The 21,222-nt window shown below is 44.5% G+C and overlaps 1 protein-coding gene across 1 annotated transcript in view; it reads right to left on the reverse strand.

Annotated features, from left to right (window-relative positions):
* Nucleotides 1-21,222, reverse strand: part of LOC124545215 (afadin) — a 1,085,620-nt gene that overhangs the window by 743,373 nt on the left and 321,025 nt on the right. The window lies entirely within an intron of this gene.

Below are 21,222 nucleotides of genomic sequence, written 5' to 3' on the forward strand. Positions count from 1 at the left end.
AGGCATGATGTTGTCTTTCAGCATCCCTAGAAATGTCGGTCGATCACGATACACTTGCGACTTCAGGTAACCCCAAAGCCAATAATCGCACGGGGACTGGGGGACCTGGGAGGCCAAGCATGACGAAAGTGGCGGCTGAGCACACGATCACCACCGAACGACGCGCGCAAGAGATCGTTCACGCGTCTAGCATATATGGGGTGGAGCGCCATCCTGCATAAACATCGTTCGTTCCAGCAGGTGTTTATCAGCCAGGCTGGGGATGATAAGATTCTGTAACACATCGGCGTACCTCTCACCGGTCACGGTAGCAGTTACAAAACCAGAATCACGCATTTCCTCGAAGAAAAAAGGCCCGATGTGGTAAATACAACCCATACCGTGACTTTCTCGTCGTGCAATGGAGTTTCCACGACAGTTCTAGGATTTTCGGTAGCCCAAATTCTGCAGTTGTGGTTGTTGACAGACCCTCGGAGCGTGAAATGAGCTTCGTCGGTCCACAACACGTAACTCAACCAATCGTCATCTCCCGCCATCTTTCGAAACGCCCACACCGCAAATGCCCTCCGCTTCACTAAAGGATGCCGATGGATTTTGTACGGATAGCATCGGAGGGTACGCCTAAGTGCCAACCAACCAGTAGTGTATGGAATGCCGGTGCAACGTGCGACTGCACGAGGGCTGACTTCCCCGTGCATAGACGAAGCTGCTACAATCTCCATTTCTTCCTGAACTGTCTCGGCAGCATTACGCCTTGTGCTCGGTAGGCTACTACGGAGTCTATAGTCTAAACAACACGTGGCTTCGAACTTCGAAATCGTTCTCGCCACAGCTGCCATTTGTCAACGGACCTTTACCCATTCGAATCCCCTTGCTATGGCAATAGGATCGTAACGCTGAACTAGCACATTCCCCATTCTGATAATACAGCTTCACTAAAAGCGCCTTTTCAGGTAACGTCAACATGCTGCGACTGCTGGCGCATCTGATTCTCTCTCTCTCGTAACAGCTCCTTTTATACACGATTGTCATGCGCAGTCACTGACGTTTTGCTGTGCAGCGCCATCTGTCGGACATTTTGTCAACTTAGTTTTTTTTGTTTCTAATAAAACCCCATGTCATTCCAAGGATGTGTGTCAATTTTTACCTCTCTATATACATTATTCCGTGTTTATTAAGTTTTCAAATTTATACTGACTTTTTGATCATCCGGTATAAGTCATACGGATGAAAAACGTTCACAAACAATAAATAAATAGACTGAAACACTTATTACATAGTAAAGATACAGACCTGCAAGAAATTGGGATAACACAGGAGCGCACGCATAAACGCCTTCCGCTCAAGAACGAACTCAGAAAACGAATCCCGGAATACTGGCCTGAAGATGAAATAGCGTGGTCTATAGATGGCCGAAACGACAATACCAATGATCATTATTACTTCTCATAAATGTACTACTAACATCCTACAATGAAGCTGCCTGCTATAAACCGATATCCTAACGAACATGAGTGATTTAGATTTATCGCAAGTTCGCTGTCTGGCTCTGTGACTTAATTACTGATTTTACTAACCAGCCATGTCACTCGTTGACAAAACAGGAAGAGACAAAGTACCTGGCTAGAAAATTTCAGCTGATGGGCGGAACGCGAGCGTAGAAGATCGGTAACAGCTAGGAGGGCGGAGTATCTTGCCGGTCCTACTCGCTCTTACGTAATTACGGACGTTGTCGGCATATTTAAAGCGCAGAGGCAAAGCTCTTTGAAAGCGGGGGCCCGGGTATGCTTAAGTTCCAGCACCTCGGGCAGGTGGGGGAGAGAGCGAGAGCGAGAGCGAGAGCGGGCGAGCGAGCGAGCGAGCGAGAGAGAGAGAGAGAGAGAGAGAGAGAGAGATGAAACCAAAAGAAGCGACCTTTAGGCGGCAGCTAAGTATGAGGCTCCGGGCGCTGAACACGGTCTTATAACGAAGTTCCGTGTTGTGAGCGCCTATTATTTTTTACCTTAATTAGCAGCAAATGGATAGGAACCGGTAATGAAAAGCTAGACGCAATGCCAGCGCAGTTACGCAAGCACCCTGTTTCCGGATGCTGCCAAGGCGGACGCGGCTCCGAACTTGTAGTCTTCCCAGGGATCGCTCCGATCTCTAAAATGCGCAGCAATAGCCATCAGCCTGTTTTCAAAACTATTACAGAGTATAATGTGTGCGAATTACAAAATGACACACGTGGCTGACGGGCGCACGCTGGCACCACGCATAAGATCGATTCACATTGGAAGTCAACTCAACGGAACGAAAGCCAACGTCAGCATCAAATGGTAATGTGTTGACTCAACACGACACCTCGTTTAGCCCACGGTCAAATACTTAACAAACGGAGTAAAGTCTGACCAACTGTTTGATCGTATTGGGGAAAAGGGACGGGGGAGGGGTGCGGCAGATTGTCAAGCAGTCCCAGTAGCGGATTGCCAATCTATCGGCTTAAAAAAAATTTTGATTTCGATATTTCATATAATTATTGATTGAAATTAATAATGACTCATTCAGAGGTTTAACAAGACTAGTTTGAAGGTTACAAACAGTGTAAGCTTATAAATGTCCTGAGGCAGCATAACTCACGGCGCGCAAATTAGCCAAACTTCTACTCATCTAGTACTTGACAATCTGAGCACTTAGCGACTTCCAAACGACTTCATAGGTAATTTCAAACTTCGCCAAACTCTTACTCGCTGAGGGTTGGGTTGCTTGTGGCGGGTCATCGGTCACATTGGATTTGGGAAGGACGGGGAAGTAAGTCGGCCGTGCACTTTCGAAGGAACCATCCCGGCATTTGCCTGGAACGATTTAGGGAAATCACGGAAAACCTAAATCTGGATGGCCGGACGCGAGATTGAACCGTCGTCCTCCCGAATGCGAGTCCAGTGTGCTAGCCACTGCGCCACCTTGCTCGGTTTTTACTCGCTGATATCTTCCTTTCCAACACACGCACACGTTTGCACACGCACGACTGGGCGTGTGCGCGCGTGTGTGTGCGTGTGCGCGCGCACGTGCGCACACACGGAAGGCTGCGCCCCATAGATGTGGTATTACAGTCAGCGAGGATGCAGCACGATGTTCTAACAGAAGGGTTGAAACGACCGAGGGCGCCAGCGGAATGTCGTTTTCGACCGCGGAATGTGTGGAAATCAACGCCCCAAGGGAAAAAGGCGGTTTCATTGACGCACTTCATACCACCCCTGAGGCCTTTTCTCGTCGATTCTGAGCGATAGTGCGTCTAAAATGTTTTCCTCGGCGACCTGTAAGAAAACCAAATAGTTTCAACGCTGAGTCTCACGGTTCTGACTTTAATCGCAGATAATTCAAAAGATGGGGTTAAATGTCGGTAAGCAGGGCTGTGACGATCTTCTCATCGTGTGATACGTCCACGGTGGCGTTGGGCAGAATTGTGGTCAAATCTGGAGGCAGTGTCACACCATTAACCGACCTCACAGTTCACGTGAACTTTCGGATTGTGGGCTCTTTCCCTCATGTCTCGGCACATTGCCGTTTGAAGCCTCGCAGAGTCCGGGAGTACGTCGCAGGGAGACACGATTGTGTACCATTACTGAGGAAGGATGTAGACACTTTTGAGCCAAATTTCACACTTATGCGTCGTAATGGGAATCAATTACTGGGTTTCGAAGAAGCGATCCTTTGTTTTGCGCAATGTTGTTACGACAAACAATATTTTGAGAAACTGAGTACAAAATATGGATATCCTTGTATACAAATCCATTGGTGCAGCATCTAAGCCATACAATGTGTTAGTGCCACTTGTCACGAGCCTATGCATTTCACGATAACTGCTGCTTTGGAAGATCTCACAGTCATAGACAGAGGTCTGTTACAGCCAATGTTACCTAAGTTTAAAAGTTTAGAGGCTGACTCATAAATACTCAATATGACGAAATATCGTAGCTCGATACCCGCAATGAATTTACAAAAGCAAAGCTAAAAGTAAATGTAGTTGAATTAATACGACGCGACACGAGCTGCTTCTGTTTCTCTCGATGACATTATGTCCTCATGGCTGAGGGACCATGTTCGTTGTCGCTCTGCTTACGGCACGTTTTACTATGGAGAAAGCAACCCACACGCTAACATGCCGGTGCTCAGATGCTCACTGCGTCGGCTAAGAAACACTTTCTGCCAACAGCGAAGCTTGACTACTTATGTAGGTATGACACGGAAGCAGTCGGTCTTTGAATTTAAAAAGTTTTATTCTCCCATTTATTTACATACCTACAACTTCCCATGTTTATCTCTGCCTGCTACGTACGTTAGTAACTCATTCACTTACTGATGTAATTAATACTTCACAATACTTGTTTATCTTAAGTTTATGGACCACATTACGTACGTAATACCAACGTACGGACACCTCTTCAGCTGCAATGTTCACAAGCGTCCGTGCAAATATTATGCTCTGTGTCTGTCTGAATCCCATGCCAAAGTTACGATGTGGCATCCTCATATCATTTGTAGTTATATTCGGTATTTGCTTACTGTAAAGCCAAGCACACCTAAACTTTGTGTGTCAGCTGCGAGAATGCACGTTATTGGAATAAATACGTCATGGTTACCACAAGACAGCGCAACCCAAGTATCCTAAAGCATTGCGTTTCGTAAGCATTTACTTACGTAAATTTTCTTTATTTCCGCCAGCACTGCCATCCTAGCGTCTAGTTGCACATAGTGCGGAACATAATGTTATGTTCCTGTACCGTACCTCCTCCATCTGATGATTAGTGGCTCGATAACGAATCGACGGCACAATAATTCGTAAACCTCAAACACAGACTGGTTGCACACACACCTACATAAGTCGCGAATTTCATTCACAGCTGCAGTTCGTCGCTCACACCGAATATAATGAAATTAGACGAAATTCTCAGTGACCATGCATCCCCCCTTCCCCCTGAAAATGAAAAACCATGAAGTGTGTCCACAACGTACTGCCGTATCGAAGACTGGATCAGTGCACAGAAACCCGCGCTGTCCACCGCAATAACAATATATTATCAGTTTAAAATTCATCAATCACGCCGGCTGTTGTGGCCGAGCGGTTCTAGGCGCTTCAGTCTGGAACCGAGCGACCGCTACGGTCGCAGGTTCGAATCCTGCCTGGGGAATGGATGTGTATGATGTCCTTAGGTTAGTTAGGTTTAATTAGTTCTAAGTTCTAGGCGACTGATGACCTCAGAAGTTAAGTCGCATAGTGCTCAGAGCCATTTGAACCAGCCATTTTCATCAATCACAGTTTCCAGACTCATTGAAGTAGTCGCGGAGTAAAACGTAATTCATCTGACGAGGTCAATGTAATTAGCAAATACTTGTGGAATTACAAGCTTCAAAGTAATACTACGAGTACTATTGCCGATCACTACAGGTAAAACGCTGATGAGAAACCGCAGATCCGCTACTGCTAGCGCTTAACGTACGCTGCAGCGAAGTATTTCGGAATGGGCGTCAGCGGGCGTGTTGTTGACAGACGCCACCGTCAACTCGGCTGAGAGGCGCTGGCGTCGCTGCGTGCAGACTTGCAGGTGGCGCCAGAACAGCGTGGCCGATCTGACGTGCCGTGAACGAACTAGCGGGCCAGCAACAGGTGGCCGCCGCCGACACCGGGCTTTGGCGAGGGCGCGCCACTCACGCGTTTCAGCCTCCACTCGCTAGCCGATGCCTTCTGAAGGCTGGTGCAACGCACTTTTACCTTATGCACAAGGCTGCAACGTAAGGACGACGAACTAGATCTAATCTTAGGAAAATATTACCTCTGCCAAAAGTTTCTTCTAATTCTTTAGAATGTAAAACACGATCTGTAATAATTTATCTCACAACTGCCGGTCTGTATTCGTCCGATAGGTGGGAGTGTTACTTAAAGTCCTACAAAAGCTTAGGAAAGTGCCTTCTCCAATTACTCACGGGTAACGAAATGATTTTTACAGAAATTAGTACTGTTTTTCTTCTACATCATGACACCGCTCTGGAGCATACTTTGACTAGCAACGGACAGTTACCGAAGAACACACGAGCATAAATTTGACACCGTTTTACTTAGGTGTTTCTCCAAACGAGCTGCTTCTGGTGGGAACCCAATATCCTCGTTGGTCCGCAGTTCACATTCGAAAGACAGCGAAGCACACACTACGCAGAGGCTTCTCCAATTCCGTCCCATGGACTTCTCAAAGAAGAGTTTGCACTGACAGAAGGAATGATTATCTAGACAGTTGCAGAATAAATACTCACGTGCAGCCCATGTGCGGTTTATCTTTAGCTATTCCAGGACCTTTCGAGATAAAGAGTGTGTTCAAATCAAATGCTTCAAATGGCTCTGAGCACTGTGGGACTTAACTTCTGAGGTCATCAGTCCCCTAGAACTTAGAACTACCTGAACCTAACTAACCTAAGGGCATCACACACCACCATGCCCGAGGCAGGGTTCGAACCTGCGACCGTAGCGGTCGCGCGGTTCCAGACTGTAGCGCCAAGAACCGCTCGGCCACCCTGGTCGGCAAAGAGTGTGTACAGTGTGCCATACGTACACACAAAGGGTCCAGTTTGGAAATGTTTCGCTTAACGAATAATTATCTACAGCAGAAAACTTGAAATGTGGGATTACTTTTATTTATTCACTAGCTGGCAAAGCCGCCAATGCCCGAGTATTCACTTCGCCAATTTTCTATTAGAAATGAATGTAAAAAAAATTAGCCGCGCGGGATACCCGGGCGGTCTGAGGCGCTGCAGTCATGGACTGTGCGGCTTGTCCCGGCGGAGGTCCGAGTCCTCCCTCGGGCATGGGTGTGTGTGTTTCTCCTTAGGAAAATTTAGGTTAAATAGTGTGTAAGCTTAGGGACTGATGACCTTAGTAGTTAAGTACCATGAGATTTCACACACATTTGAACATTTTTTTGTAAAAAAATAACTACGTTGAAGAGTAATATCGATAAAATTTCATTCCCGTGTACTCGTCATATCTCAAACTATGTGTCGTAGAATCATGTAATTTGTAGTTGCATTCAGCGGTATGTGTGGATACTGTCTGCGAAATGTTTTGCAAATAGAGCTAGTAGTAAAGAAGTAATAAATTTAAACGTCACCCATCTCAGTGCTTATGAGGTCGTATCTCTTTGATCTACGAGCCCGACTATACTATAATTTTCAAGGCAAAGTCAACGGCATAAGCGGATACTGCGAGCAAAATGTGTTGCTTATAGAGTTCGCAGCAAATCAGTAATTTAAACGCCATGCATAATGCGGCAGTTTTTCACGCATCTCACGTGTTTATGACATAATTCCTGTACTACGAATGATACCATATCTGTTTGTAGCCGCATTTAGCTGCATATATGCATACTATTTGCGAAATTTATTGAATAGAGTTAGTAACACACAAGTAATAAAATTCAACATTGTGCATGATGCAGTAGTTTTTCAAGCACCTCATTATTTACCACGTCATATTTCCCGAAGCATGATAGGTATGTGGTTCTTACCCCCATAGCGATTGTTGCCTCACGGTAATGGACATGTATACCAAATCTAGTTGAAATCTGTCGGTGGTTTTGGAGAAGATGTGGTTTTGGAGAAGATGTGGAACATACACACATACATACATCCATTTCTGTAATGCGTATGGATTTCATGAGCACACTTTAGGGTAATCGCTATAACTATACAAGTGGTAATAACATAATGCGCTCCTCAACATAGCGAATCGATAAAATTTAATCGTTAAAAAACTATACACGTAAGACGCACGAATGCACGTCAGAATTTAAGTAGAAGTAATTGGGAACATACGTCAACAGAGATATTTTGTACCGTTATGAGAGAATCCGTTAAAAAAAAAATCGATGGAGAATCAAACCTGCAACTATTGTTGAAACTGTAATGATGCCTCAAGGCATACTTACGTCGAGTCAGCACAAATAGTGACTAAATTACTCGCAACGGGACCAGCCAGTATTGCACGCGGCTACGCTCACCGTACAGAACAATGGTCACCCTCTTAAAGCAACACACTGCTCCCTCTGGAGCACTGTAGATAGTTCAAGTGGCTCTAAGCACTATGCGACTTAACATTTGAAATCATCAGTCCCCTACACTTAGAACTACTTAAACCAAACTAACCTAAGGACATCACATTAGTCCATGCCCGAGGCAGGATTCAAACCTGCGACCGTAGCAGCAGCGCGGTTCCGCACTGAAACGCCTAGAACCGCTCGGCCACAGTGGCCGGCTACTGTAGATAGTGTACAACTGCTTCCAAGCAGTCATATGACCCTCCAACTCTGAAACAGTCGAAACAAAAGCTGCCAGCAGATTGCGCTGAGCACTGCAAGGCTCGTATTTGCGTACAAGGACAAACTCGTCCTCTGCAAACAGTCTTCGCAATGACTTCAAAATCTTTTCACAATGTCCACCACTCGCACTAGAGGTGTGTCGCAAACGAACAGTGAGGTCTGCCATCAGGTCTTGTATCGTCTCGAAGGAAATTGATTCAGTCTCCACACACATATCGACGGTTCGTGCTTGTCCAGAGTCGTGGGACAGTCCCGGTAGGCAGTGTCTTTCAATGTGTCCCATAAAATGTGGTCACAAAGAGTCAGATCGGGTGAGTTACGAAGGTCAATCACTGACTGTGCCAGTAAATTTGTCATAATCCAAAGCAATGACTATCCCCTAACTGTTCATCATGAAAGAGAAACGTGTTCTGTGCGATGTGGTCGGAGCGATCCCTCAATGCTTGTATTGTGTGGCGATAAATTGTTCCACAACTGCAATGTAACATTCATTGTCTATTGATATTTGCATGAGAAAGAGGCCAATAATTTCTCTGCTACGTAATGCAAACCGAGCAGTAACTCTAGGAGAATGCAGAAGTTTCACTTCACACAAATGGCGTATTTCTGAACCCGAAAATCACCAGTCTTGTTTATCACGAACTTGTTCATGTAAATGTGTGCCTCATCTGCGACCCAGGCGAAGCCAACATCAAATCATTTATCATCAATCGATAAGAGGGTCTGGTTCACAAACTCAGTCCTTTGCCGCTAAGTGGACACGGGCATGACCTGGTGACTTAGCAGTTCAAATGGAAACATATGAAGACCTCATCGATGTAATCTATACGTGCTGGAACGCTTCTAACTACACTCTGCTGCAATTCTTCGGACGGATTTCCTCCGTTGTTCCCAAGTAAGCTGACAAACTATGGCGACACCTTCAAGAAAAACTACAGTTGACCTCCAACAAACATTCCCCAGTAGATGGCTGGGTCAAATGGCTCTGAGCACTATGGGACTTAACTTCTGAGGTCCTCAGTCCCCTAGAACTTAGAACTACTTAAACCTAACTAACCTAAAGACATCACACACATCCATGCCCGAGGCAGGATTCGAACCTGCGACCTTAGCGGTCGCGCGGTTCCAGACTGTAGCGCCTAGAACCTCTCGACCACCCACCGAGCGAGGTGGCGCAGTGGTTCGACACTGGACTCGCATTCGGGAGGACGACGGTTCAATCCCGCGTCCGGCCATCCAGATTTAGGTTTTCCGTGATTTCCCTAAATCACTCCAGGCAAATGCCGGGATGCTTCCTCTGAAAGGGCACGGCCGAATTCCTCCCCCGTCCTTCCCTAATCCGATGAGACCGATGACCTCGCTGTCTGGTCTCCTTCCCCGAAACCAACCAACCAACCTCTCGACCACCCAGGCCGGCCCCAGTAGATATGGTCAGTCACGCTTATCAAAGAGCTTGCTAACAGGTTTCGCATCGGATCCTTTTGGAAGATTAAATCTTATTTGCAAACTGTACTTTATTGCCGTAATGCTGTGTTCTAAATTGTTAATTTCAGTACAAGAAAACCATTTTGTTCAATGACTTCCCCCTCTTCCTTCGGACCGCTAACCTCCTTTCACGTTTGAACGGTACAGGCGATCGCTATGGGCTTGGAGTACTATTACGCGTTGAGATTACAATGTCATGTATTAGCAGCCTTTCTAAATACTATTTCAACGCTTTTAACATAATTTCATAATAGATTACCGATTAGTGAAGCAGAGTCGGTTACGACAGCTACCAACCTACTGTTTCACCCTAAATTAGTATACGTAAATACATTTTCTTCCTACATAAGACATATTTATAACAACGGCTCAACACTGATAGACGCTTGCTGATTCCATAGATAGCACAAAACCCTTTTGAAATTGTATTTTAGGATTTCTGTAAGAAATCCATATTTCGAATATTAAAATCAGTTTCATTCATCAGGCCATATTTTACTACCACAAACGGAGAATCTATAGTACCTAAGATCATAATAGGATAACAGATTTCGCGGGGGATGTACTTACTTGGCTAATTTGAATACTGTGGCACATATTAACCAAAAAGTTATGATGCAGTATTGAAATTCAAGGAAACCACTATTTTGAGTAATAACATTCCTTCAATTAATGCTAGAAAACAAAGGATCATGTTTTCCATATACAACTGTACTCTAAATACATCACATGAATACACATTAATAAAATATTATACACACAATGAAATATTAATGACAATGTTGAATTGTCCATAACTTTGGAAACATAATAAATTCGCGAAATCTAGGACCAGATATGCAATCAGCACAAAAATTACTTTAAGATAATGCATTTCACAAAATTTCGAAGTCATTTTAAATTTCGTAGATTTAAGCCGGCCGGTGTGGTCGTGCGGTTCTAGGCGCTTCAGTTTGGAACCGCGTGACCGCTACGAGTAGTTCTAAGTTCTAGGGGACTGATGACCTGAGTCCCATAGTGCTCAGATCCATTTGAACCATTTTTTTGTTACATTTAATTTTGCTGATAAGGCAGAATGGGGTATGGGAAGAATAGTTGACTCCAACAGGGGCATCCCTTAATCTCTTATGGAGAGCCGACTGTATACACAGATTTGAGAGATGGCGAAAGATAGTTCTGTGGGAGCTGACGTTGAGGTAGGCCACTGAGACCTCAAATACTATATTTTTGTAAAAGCCTTCCAAACGGAGATTGGCAACAGTGGGAAAACATGGACGGAGGATGATGTTACTGTGAATTTGTAATGTGAACTATAATTACGTAATAAATATTATTCTATGGAGATGTGTTTTAGCTTATTACTTGCCACATACACTAAGAGAACCCTGGATCAAAAACTTCCTGGAATGGAGTGCAGCCAGTTCAGTTAATAGTTTGTTATAAATCAAATCCACAAATCGGATCTGTGGCGACAGTTCAATGGGGGCTCAGAATTTAATTTTTTATTGACCTCAAATTTAGCAGATGTCGAAAGCTTCTGTATAAAATTCTGGCAACTATTTAATTTCAGAACCAACGAGTCCTGTGCTGAACACGCTGCACAGTGTCTCATTGGGGGGGGGGAGGGGGGGTGTGTGCGCGCGGCGCGCTCAGTGAAGTTGCCCCCCCCCCCCCCCTATCTGGTTCGGCTCCTGTATCGCCCACGCACTGGTCACGCTGCCGCGCGCGCCGCCACGCTCCGCTGGACGCGCTTCGCGCTCCGATGGCCGGATCAATGGCCTGCCGGGAATTCGGTGACAAGCTCTGCGCTCTCCGTACTCTGCCGGAAGTCGTATGCGTGCCAGCAACGCCCCGTCACTGGCCCACTGGATAAGAAAATTACTCCTTCCTCTCGTGACAAACGTTACCGGGAAACATACATATTTATATACGAGGTCTAACTTGACGTGCCACCTAAAACTGACTTACGCCATGCTCGGTTTCATCGCTTACTGATCTAAGAAGTACCGTGACACTGTATTCGGGGGATGTTACTACAACGTATTGAATTCGCAGTACAAGGAAATTAACGTGAAATGCGGGGATTCACCAAAAAATTGACGTTTATTGAATGGGCTGGTAACTAAATATCGCCGGCCGAAGTGGCCGTGCGGTTCTAGGCGCTGCAGTCTGGAACCGAGCGACCGCTACGGTCGCAGGTTCGAATCCTGCCTCGGGCATGGATGTGTGTGATGTCCTTAGGTTAGTTAGGTTTAACTAGTTCTAAGTTCTAGGGGACTAATGACCTCAGAAGTTGAGTCCCATAGTGCTCAGAACCATTTGAACTAAATGTCGACGTGAGCTAGTCGATGTACTGCGTGTTATTAAGAGAAGGTATTATTACTAATTATCACCTTGTCGACGTAACCACTCTCTTCTCTCACTGACTGCTCGTTTCAGTTCCACGTAACTGTCACATGCTGTCCTCCTGTCAATGACTTACAAATACAGACATCAAAAAATGGTTTAGTATCACCCCGGTACCCAGAACTGCTGAAGAAAGCCGTTGACTGTGGCTATTGTATCACAGACTCAGTCCCTTTTGACTACTCAGAGATGTCACACAAACATGCTTGAGCGCCTATTAGACGGAAAGGGTGACACAGCTGATCAGTTCCAGTCATTCCATCAGGAAGGAGGAACACGGCTCGTGTTGTCTATAGTTCAACCACGCCTACACGGTCAATACCGCGGTTCGATCGCGTCCGCGTTGTTACTGTGTGCAGGGTTGGGCTCTCAACAAGACAAGTGTCCAGGCGTCTCGGAGTGGACCAAAGCGATGTTGTTCGGACACGGGGCAGGTACAGAGACACAGGAACTGTTGATGACATGCCTCGCTGAGGTCGCCCAAGGGCTACTACTGCAGCGGATGACCGCTACCTACGGATTATGGCTCGGAGGAACCCTGACAGCAACACCACCGTGTTGAATAATGCTTTTCGTGCAGTCACATGACATCGTGTTACGACTCAAGCTGTGTCCAATAGGCTGAACGATGCGCAACTTCACTCCCGACGTCCACGGTTAGGGCCATCTTTGCAACCACGACACCATACAGCGCGGTACAGATGGACAGAACAACATGCCTAATGGACCACTCAAGACTGGCATCACGTTCTCTTCACCGATGAGTCTCGCTTAGGCCTTCAACCAGACAATTTTCGGAGACGTGTTTGGAGGCAACCCGGTCAGGTTGAACGCCTTAGACACACTGTCCAGCGAGTGCAACAAGGTGGAGGTTCCCTGCTGTTTTGGGGTGGCATTAAGCAGGGCCGACGTACGCCACCGGTGGTCATGGAAGGCGCCGTAACGACTGTAAGATACGTGAATGCTATCCTCCGACCGATAGAGCAATCATATCGGCAGCATATTGGCGAGGCATTAGTGTTCGTGGAAGACAATTCGCGCCACCATCGTGCACGTCTTGTGAATGACTTCCTTCAGGATAACAACATCGCTCGACTAGAGTGGCCAGACATTAATCTTATCGAACATGCCTGGGACAGATTGAAAAGGGCTGTTTATGAACGACGTGACCCACCAACCACTCTGAGGGATCTACGCCGAATTGCCGTTGAGGAGTGGGACAATCTGGACCAAAGTGCCTAGATGAGCTTGTATATAGTATGCCACGACGAATGCAGGCATGCATCAATGCAAGAGGACGTGCTACTGGATATTAGAGGTACCGGTGTGTCCAGCAATCTGGAGGTCTCGCTGTATGGTGGTACAACATGCAATGTGTGGCTTTTATGAGCAATAAAAAGGGCAGAAATGATGTTTATGTTAATCTCTATTCCAATTTTCTGCACAGGTTCCGGAACTGTCGGAACAGAGGTGATGCAAAACTTTTTTTTTTAATATGTGTACTTCATCCTATGACGTCCTCTTTATTTCTTTCCAAGCACTTTCCCTTCAAGACCATTGCTGATGAACCTCTTCTGTCTCATGAGATATCCAATATAGTTTATTTTTTTCTTTCCTATTTCCTTTAACCCTTATTTGATACACAAGGATGTTGTGCATCCAAAGTCTACTTTTCTTTGATTTTAATTACGTAAATCCGAGAAAATCGGGTCTAAGACGCCATTTGCTACAACTTCGATAGTACCACTACTCCTACAGCCGGTGGCGCCACAATGGAAGCGTCAGTCCTTCTACGACAGCCGTCCTTAGTCGACTGGGGTTGCCTACATCCCAATGTGTCAAGCAAGGTGCAATGTGCGAAATTTAAAGGCATTTTATCTGAAGTACATTTTGGCATCGGAGTGCAAAAAGTAAGAACACTACGTTTTACCTTGTCTAATTTTTTGTACGATAGATAATATTTTGGTCATATAATTAGATGACGATTAAACTGCGAACTCTACGTATATGCGAGGAGCTGCTTGAAATGGACAAACATTGTGTGTGTACGTTAAAGATACGTAAGTTCCACTGAATTTCTTTTATTTCGTTATTTTCCAATCAATTTCAGATAAATAATATGTTCAAACAATTATAACTCTGCTTTTTTATAACAGGATATTCATTGTGTCACGATGTTGATCCCTTCTCTTTCACGGAAGAAGTATCTTTTTTTACACGTTTAAGTAACATACTATTTTTAATACCGTACCTCGAGTAAGCTCAGTTAAATTTTTGGTCAGTTATATGAAAACATAAAAAAAACTTATGACTGTTTTACAAGAAACAATTTTTCATTTTCTCCGATATCTGAATTTAATAATCTTCTCTGGTTATATGGCCCATATAACTTCAAAAAGTAGGCTATTGGTAAGTTACAACAATTTTCAAGTAAAAATGTTCAGTTATTACAATTGTCGTCGCTGGGGTGCGATTCACCCCAATGTTCATGCATACTCACTCTACAGAAGTGTGTCAAGTAAGAGTTAATAATGTTCTCTCTTCGTTTACTTCCCTTACGCTTCCACGTCCTCCCTCTTGTCATTTTCCGCCATATCCATATTTCAGCATCCTCAAATCGATTTCTTTCCAATTTACCCAGAGTCCAACTTTCACTTCCATACAGCAGCCGCACGGAGTGGCCGCACGGTTAGAGGCGCCATGTCACGAATTGCAGAAAAGAAATATCTGAGTCTTCCCCACAAAGCGCTTGGTGATCTGTGTATGAACAGAGCACCCGGAATCTGCGAGTCTTTCAAGTTCGACCTGATGACCGAACATAGTAAATTTAAGGTACATAGCACCCAGGACGTCTCCGCATGTGTGAAGATCACTTACTATTCTAAACATAATATTTCAATTTAAATTGTACCACAACGTCACGAGGTGCAGACGTTCTATCAGGCAAACTCAAGTATCGTCGGCGGGCCGGGCCAGCTTAGCGTCGCGGGCCGGGTCCGGTTAGTCCCTGATAAAGATTAAGAACAGCAAAGGGTCTGTACCAGTGTTGTACAACCCGTGGCCCCCAGCCGCATGCAGCACAAATCAAGTATCAATGCGGCCCAATAAATGAACAGCTATCAGGTTATGTGAAGATAAGATGAATTGAATATTTTCAAACTGAAACTCTCGCAACCGGCCGCGGTGGCTGTGCAGTTCTAGGCGCTTCAGTCCGGAACCGCGAGACTGCTACGGTCGCAGGTTCGAATCCTGCCTCATGGCATGGATGTGTGAGATGTCCTTAGGTTAGTTAGGTTTAAGTAGTTCTAAGTTCTAGGGGACTGATGACCTCAGATGTTAAGTCCCATAGTGCTCAGAGCCATTTGAACCATTTGAAAGTCTCGCCAAACGATACTATTCACACTCTGGTCCATCCCATGTTCTTTCTCAGCTGTTATAGTTAGTAGCGTGAAGCATACAGGGCTATTCAAAAAGAAGGAACAAATTTCAAACATTTATTGGTTCCACACTACAAAAGATAGAAACACAATTCCAACGTTCCTGCAAGGAGAAAAGTCTAAATTTTAATGCATTCAACGTGAGCACCATGTGTTAAACGACAAATATCAAAACCGTGGCTCACTTGCTGCCACACTCGAAATCACAGCTTCAACAATGCCACGATAACGAGAGACCAGCTGCTTCGCGTGTGGCAGGAAACGAGCCACCGTTTTGATATTTGTTCGTGTAACCCATGGTGCTCTCATGGAACGTATAAAATTTTGAACTTTTGTCTTTGCAGGAACGTTGGAATTGTGTTTCTGTCTTTTGCAGTTTGGAAACTTTAAATGTTTGGAACCTGTTCCTTTTTGAATAGCCATGTATAATGTGCGGCGCAAAAATACTCGTTTTCTTCTAATGCAGTCCAGGTATGCTAAAAGTTTGTGTTACCTGGTCTTTCTGGGGGAACGTAAGACATCAGTTCGGTTTCACTAAATGACTTTCACTCAGTTACCAAAGACTGTGACTTTTCTGACATGAAATCACAAATCCAGCCGCACAGCTGACGAGACAATCCATAGGCATACAATTTTATTAGAAGCCGCTTGTCAAGAAAGGTGTCTAAAGTCTTCTGAAAATCTAAGAAATATCAATCAGCTTGAGATCCCCCGCCAATAGAACTCATTATGCCCGTGTGAATAAAGAGATGGTGGTGTTTCAGAAGAACGATATTTTCCGAATCTGCTTTGGCTGAGTGTCAATAGATAGTTATCTTCGAAGAACTTCATAATGTTGGAACACAGTATATGTTCTAAAATTCAACTGAAAATTAATGTAAGTGATATGGGTCTATAATTCAGCAGATTACTGGTGTTTCGTTTCTTGTGTACTGGGTGGCCAGTACAGCGTTCCAGATCTCAGGTAAGGAATTTCCGTCTAGCGAGCGGTTGCATATGTTTGCTAAAAAATTAAGCTATTTCAACTGCATACTCCTAAAGGATCAGTATACAAATCGAAGACCTGCTGTTACTACGTACCTGAAATCGCTACACGGAGCATACATAAATGTAACTTACTCATGTTATCAGCTATTCTCGATTCGAATCTGGATTATTTAATTGGAATTTCTTTGGCGAATGAAGTTCGAAAAACTGTTTTAGTGGAGCTGTCGTCGTTGCCGGGATGGCTGGGAACTCATCGGGCCGTTGTTGGAGTTTGAGCTTCGGAGTACGTGAGACATTACTGTGTGCACGTGTGTGTGTGCGCACGCGCGCAAAAAACGGCGCCGCCAAACCGGTTGTCTTGGGCTGGTGTGGTGTGGTGGGGATCAGAGTGGGTATAATTAGCGAGCAGTGGGTGTGTGCTGCCAGCCACCCGGAACAACCAGCGATCTGCTACCTGTCGTGGCGGTGCCACCTGCTCCACTACCAAACCTTGATTCTGTGGTCGGACGACACCATAAAAAAGGTACCGAATTCCCTGGCAGGTAGAGAACAAAGTAGACCATCACCTGGACGAAATGTTGTTTTCACGCTTGAATACTGGCGACGAAATAAACGGCTGAGGTTGTATAGTAAAACATTTACATTACTTCCATTATAAATTTTGGAAATTTGTGGTAAGATCTTATGGGATGAACCTGGTGAGGTCGTCGGTCCCTAAGCTTACGCACTACTTGATCTAACTTATGTTACACACACCCATTCCCGAGAGAGGGCTCGAACCACCGACAGTAGGAGCCGCGTGGACCGTGTCAAGGCGCCACAGACCAAGCGGCTACCCCGCGCTGCCCTCCATTATTAGCCAGAGATATTGTAGGGGAGATATTTCGTCAGGTTCCCTTAAGTCTAAAGTCACTGGTACTGACTGCAGGGGGACACCACACCAGGATCAAAATAATGAAGTAACTGACACATAGTTGTTTACGTAACAGCTTCCCCCGGCGGGGTCAGGGATTTTCTCTGCCTAGTGATGACTGGGTGTTGTGTGATGCCCTTAGGTTAGTTAGGTTTAAGTAGTTCTAAGTTCTAGGGGACTGATGACCATAGATGTTAAGTCCCATAGTGCTCAGAGCCATTTGAACCTTTTTTTTTTTTTAACAGCTTCCATAGCAACAAAATACCACTGAACATACCTGGTTGCGCCCTCTGTTTGTACGCCCTTGTCACATCGCTCTGCGGGTGATAGTTACCACTACCATAACTGTTGTGATTCGTTTTCAACATTTGTTTTGTTACTTCACGCAGATTTTTTTATAGTTGGCAAAAGAATATCTGCAGGTAATAGCGAGTGCCCGCAGAAAAATTATAAGGCTATTATTATTTCACAAAGGGATTTCAGTGCAACAGGTTAGCAGAAAAAAGAAGCAGGAAAGCGGTACAAAATTTTCACAGCTAATGCTGCCGCGGCCACACTGTGGAGCAGGTAACCGCGAACCGACATCATCGTCCCTTTCTGTGTCTTAAATGTCAATCATTTTGATGTCTGACCTACGCAAGACCATAGACTTAGTAAATATAACTAGACCGCTCTCTAGCCCTACTGTAGCGTTACCAAACTGAACAGGAAGAGAGGTGCAATTTTAGGGCAACGTTGTGTTTGTACTTAGTAAAGAAAGTCATATATCTGATGAAACGATGCATAAACAATGATTTAAGAGATGCAAACGACGTTCATAAGGACTCTGTATCCGTGTTGTGAATAAGTATGAGAACGAAATTCCTGGTTCAAGTTGTGCAGGCGATCACAATTACTCAATTTCAAGGAAACAGAAGGAAAAACAAAATCAAGAAAAGTAAGCACACAAAACTGTGCCACACAAAAATAAGTTAATGACTGTGAAAAGACCACAAGAGAGACGCAGATGACGCGTCAAGAAACATTAAATAAGAAAACTTAGGGAACCATAAAATAATCTTTCTATGGGCTACTTCTTAATCTTCATGCAACTATCCTGAACCGATAGCTTCCCACTACTTATCAGAAAGGGCCCTTACATTCTTGACAGGTGGTTGTGTAACTTCCCCTCTTTTGATGGAGGCCTAAAACAGAAAACAAGAAACTCCATTCTTTTAAGAATAAGTTAAAGACAGATATAATTAATTAGTGAGAGTTGTCAAACTAATTTGTCGCTGCAAATGGCGGCTGTTAGCTGCTCGTATTTGGATACAGTTATCTCACCTCACCTCTACGTCGTGCAGGAGCTTGGGTAAGACAGTTCAGCGGTCGAGCTTTATTCGTACTGCATGCGCAAAGCGGTGCTTGGGCAGAGCTTTCTCCAAACTCGCGCAGAGATCCAAAATGGTTCTGGGGGGTCAGGATATGTCAGAACGCGTGTATTTTCCTGAAATGGCTAGTGTTTCTGCACAGGCGAGTTTCTATCTTGCTGGAAAGGAACCTTTTCTGGGTTTGTTTATCTGTTAATACGTTCCATTTGCGCTATAAATTTGAAAGGCGTCATTTATTTGTAAATTACGTATTGAGAAGACTCACATTTTGCTGTCGCCACACACATGAACGCTTTTTCTTAAATCATTACTCGCTTCGCTATAACCAAGTAGACCTGCATTTTCCTGCATTTTATTTCCTTGCTTGGGACGAGAAATCGCTAACAGGAATACGAAATCCCCGCTGCCACACAATGCTTGCTGATTATAGTGAAAGAAAGAAAGGAAGAGAGATAGCGAGAGAGAGAGAGAGAGAGAGAGAGAGAGAGAGAGAGAGAGAGCGAGAGAGAGAGCGCTAGCTTTCTGACCTCTACTCCGTCGAGGATCTGGCCTTGTGTGATGTCATCCAAATGCCTTCCCGCGCCACTTTGTTTCTTTATGATTCGGGTACTTTGTGCCACACGCTCGCAATGGTCAGGTAAGATCACCCAAGTCCAACACCTAACTCGCATCGCTGCAGGCACGCACAGAGGTCCGGATTGGCGTACAGTCGACTGTTTATGATTCGGCGCTCAACAGACCTAAGAAAACCTATGAATAATTGAGAGTTCGACTTGACACTAGTTTCAATGATGAAGTTGGAATCTGGCAAAAAGTCAACAAAGCTCGCATTTTCTCTACAAATCTTCCCATAATCGAACTTACGTCTTTTTATATACAGTAGTTAAATGTTGCACATCGATTTATTGTCAATGCTGGAGAGTGGGGCAGTTTGCCCGTGGTCGCGGAAAATAGAAATATTTCGTAGTGCCGACTTATGCAGTTGTGTGATTCCTGTGGCTTCTGCAGTGAAGACGCAGTATGCGTTTAGAAGTGAATATCTCGCGAGGTATGTTGGTGTTCGTAACTAATTACGTGAAGTAGGAATCTATTGTTCCCCTGTTATTCAACTTATATTTTATTTAATTGCTGGACCATCGACACCAATAAGTATTTTACAATAATAAACGGCATTCTTAAAGGTGCTTCTGTTATCGTACACATCACATATAGTCGTCAAAAATAGTACCTGCAGATTTTATTTTATTACAATCTTTCATTTATAAATTTCTATGTTGCATTCAAAATTCGCAATTGCCTAGTGTTAGGAACCTTCCACCATTCGATTCATGTGTATATTCATATTGTATACTGTAGACTCAGCAGTATTTGGCCTGTAATGCGGAAACTACGTATCCCAGCCGCTAGACAACGAATCCAGCCAAAACCTTTAATATTTCAACTGAGTCAGAGTGTACGTAGTTGAGGGGCACGCATCACGTTTTCTATTTGAAAGCCCGCAGGACTGATGAGCTTAGATTTTTTTACCTTATTCAGCTGCCACTTGTAGGCAGTTCACAGAAAACAAATTTTTCTGTTAACCTGTTTCTGTGTAACCTATGACTGGGAAAGTTGGAAAACCTTTACCATTTTAGTAACTGTCAGCGCTATTTCTTTTCCAGAGTTGTGGAAACTCACGATAGATGGGATAAACTGTAATAAAACTTTTTTCACTAAACACAACGTTCAACCGCCATCTTGTCAAATCTGCGTCAATCAAATTTCTCTCAAACACGTCCAACAGGCTCTATGTTTGACAAAAACGTCACGCAGCGCCGTAATTGATCAAATATTTGAAAAACTTAGTAAAGTCTGACAAATTGGTTGTCGTGTACAGGGGCCTTAAGATTACAGCCACTGTCTCGACTGAAATTGATCTCGCACATTCGATTTCCACTGCTTCTTTAATAATAAGAATGGAGCACGTAGAAGAGTGGGACAAGATTTTAGTTTCACTATACTACGTCAGTGTTTTCTTGTTAGGTCACACACATTCCAAGGACCCTAAGAACGAAATGTCCTTACCCGGCCGAACCACCTTCTTTATCTCCTTTGGTGGTAGGCAAATCGTTCTTTGTGCATCTTCTGCTCAGAATCCCATCTACTTTGCTAGACATAGAACCGCAATGGATACACCGAAGTAACTGTAAAGGGTTTTCGAGTTTTGGTCTCTTGGAAAGCGTCAACCTTATCTCTCAACATCTATAGCTATTGTTTCGGATGGTAGACAAATGGGCTAA

This window comes from Schistocerca americana, chromosome 8, assembly GCF_021461395.2.
Source record: "Schistocerca americana isolate TAMUIC-IGC-003095 chromosome 8, iqSchAmer2.1, whole genome shotgun sequence".
NCBI classification, from domain to species: Eukaryota; Metazoa; Arthropoda; class Insecta; order Orthoptera; family Acrididae; genus Schistocerca; species Schistocerca americana.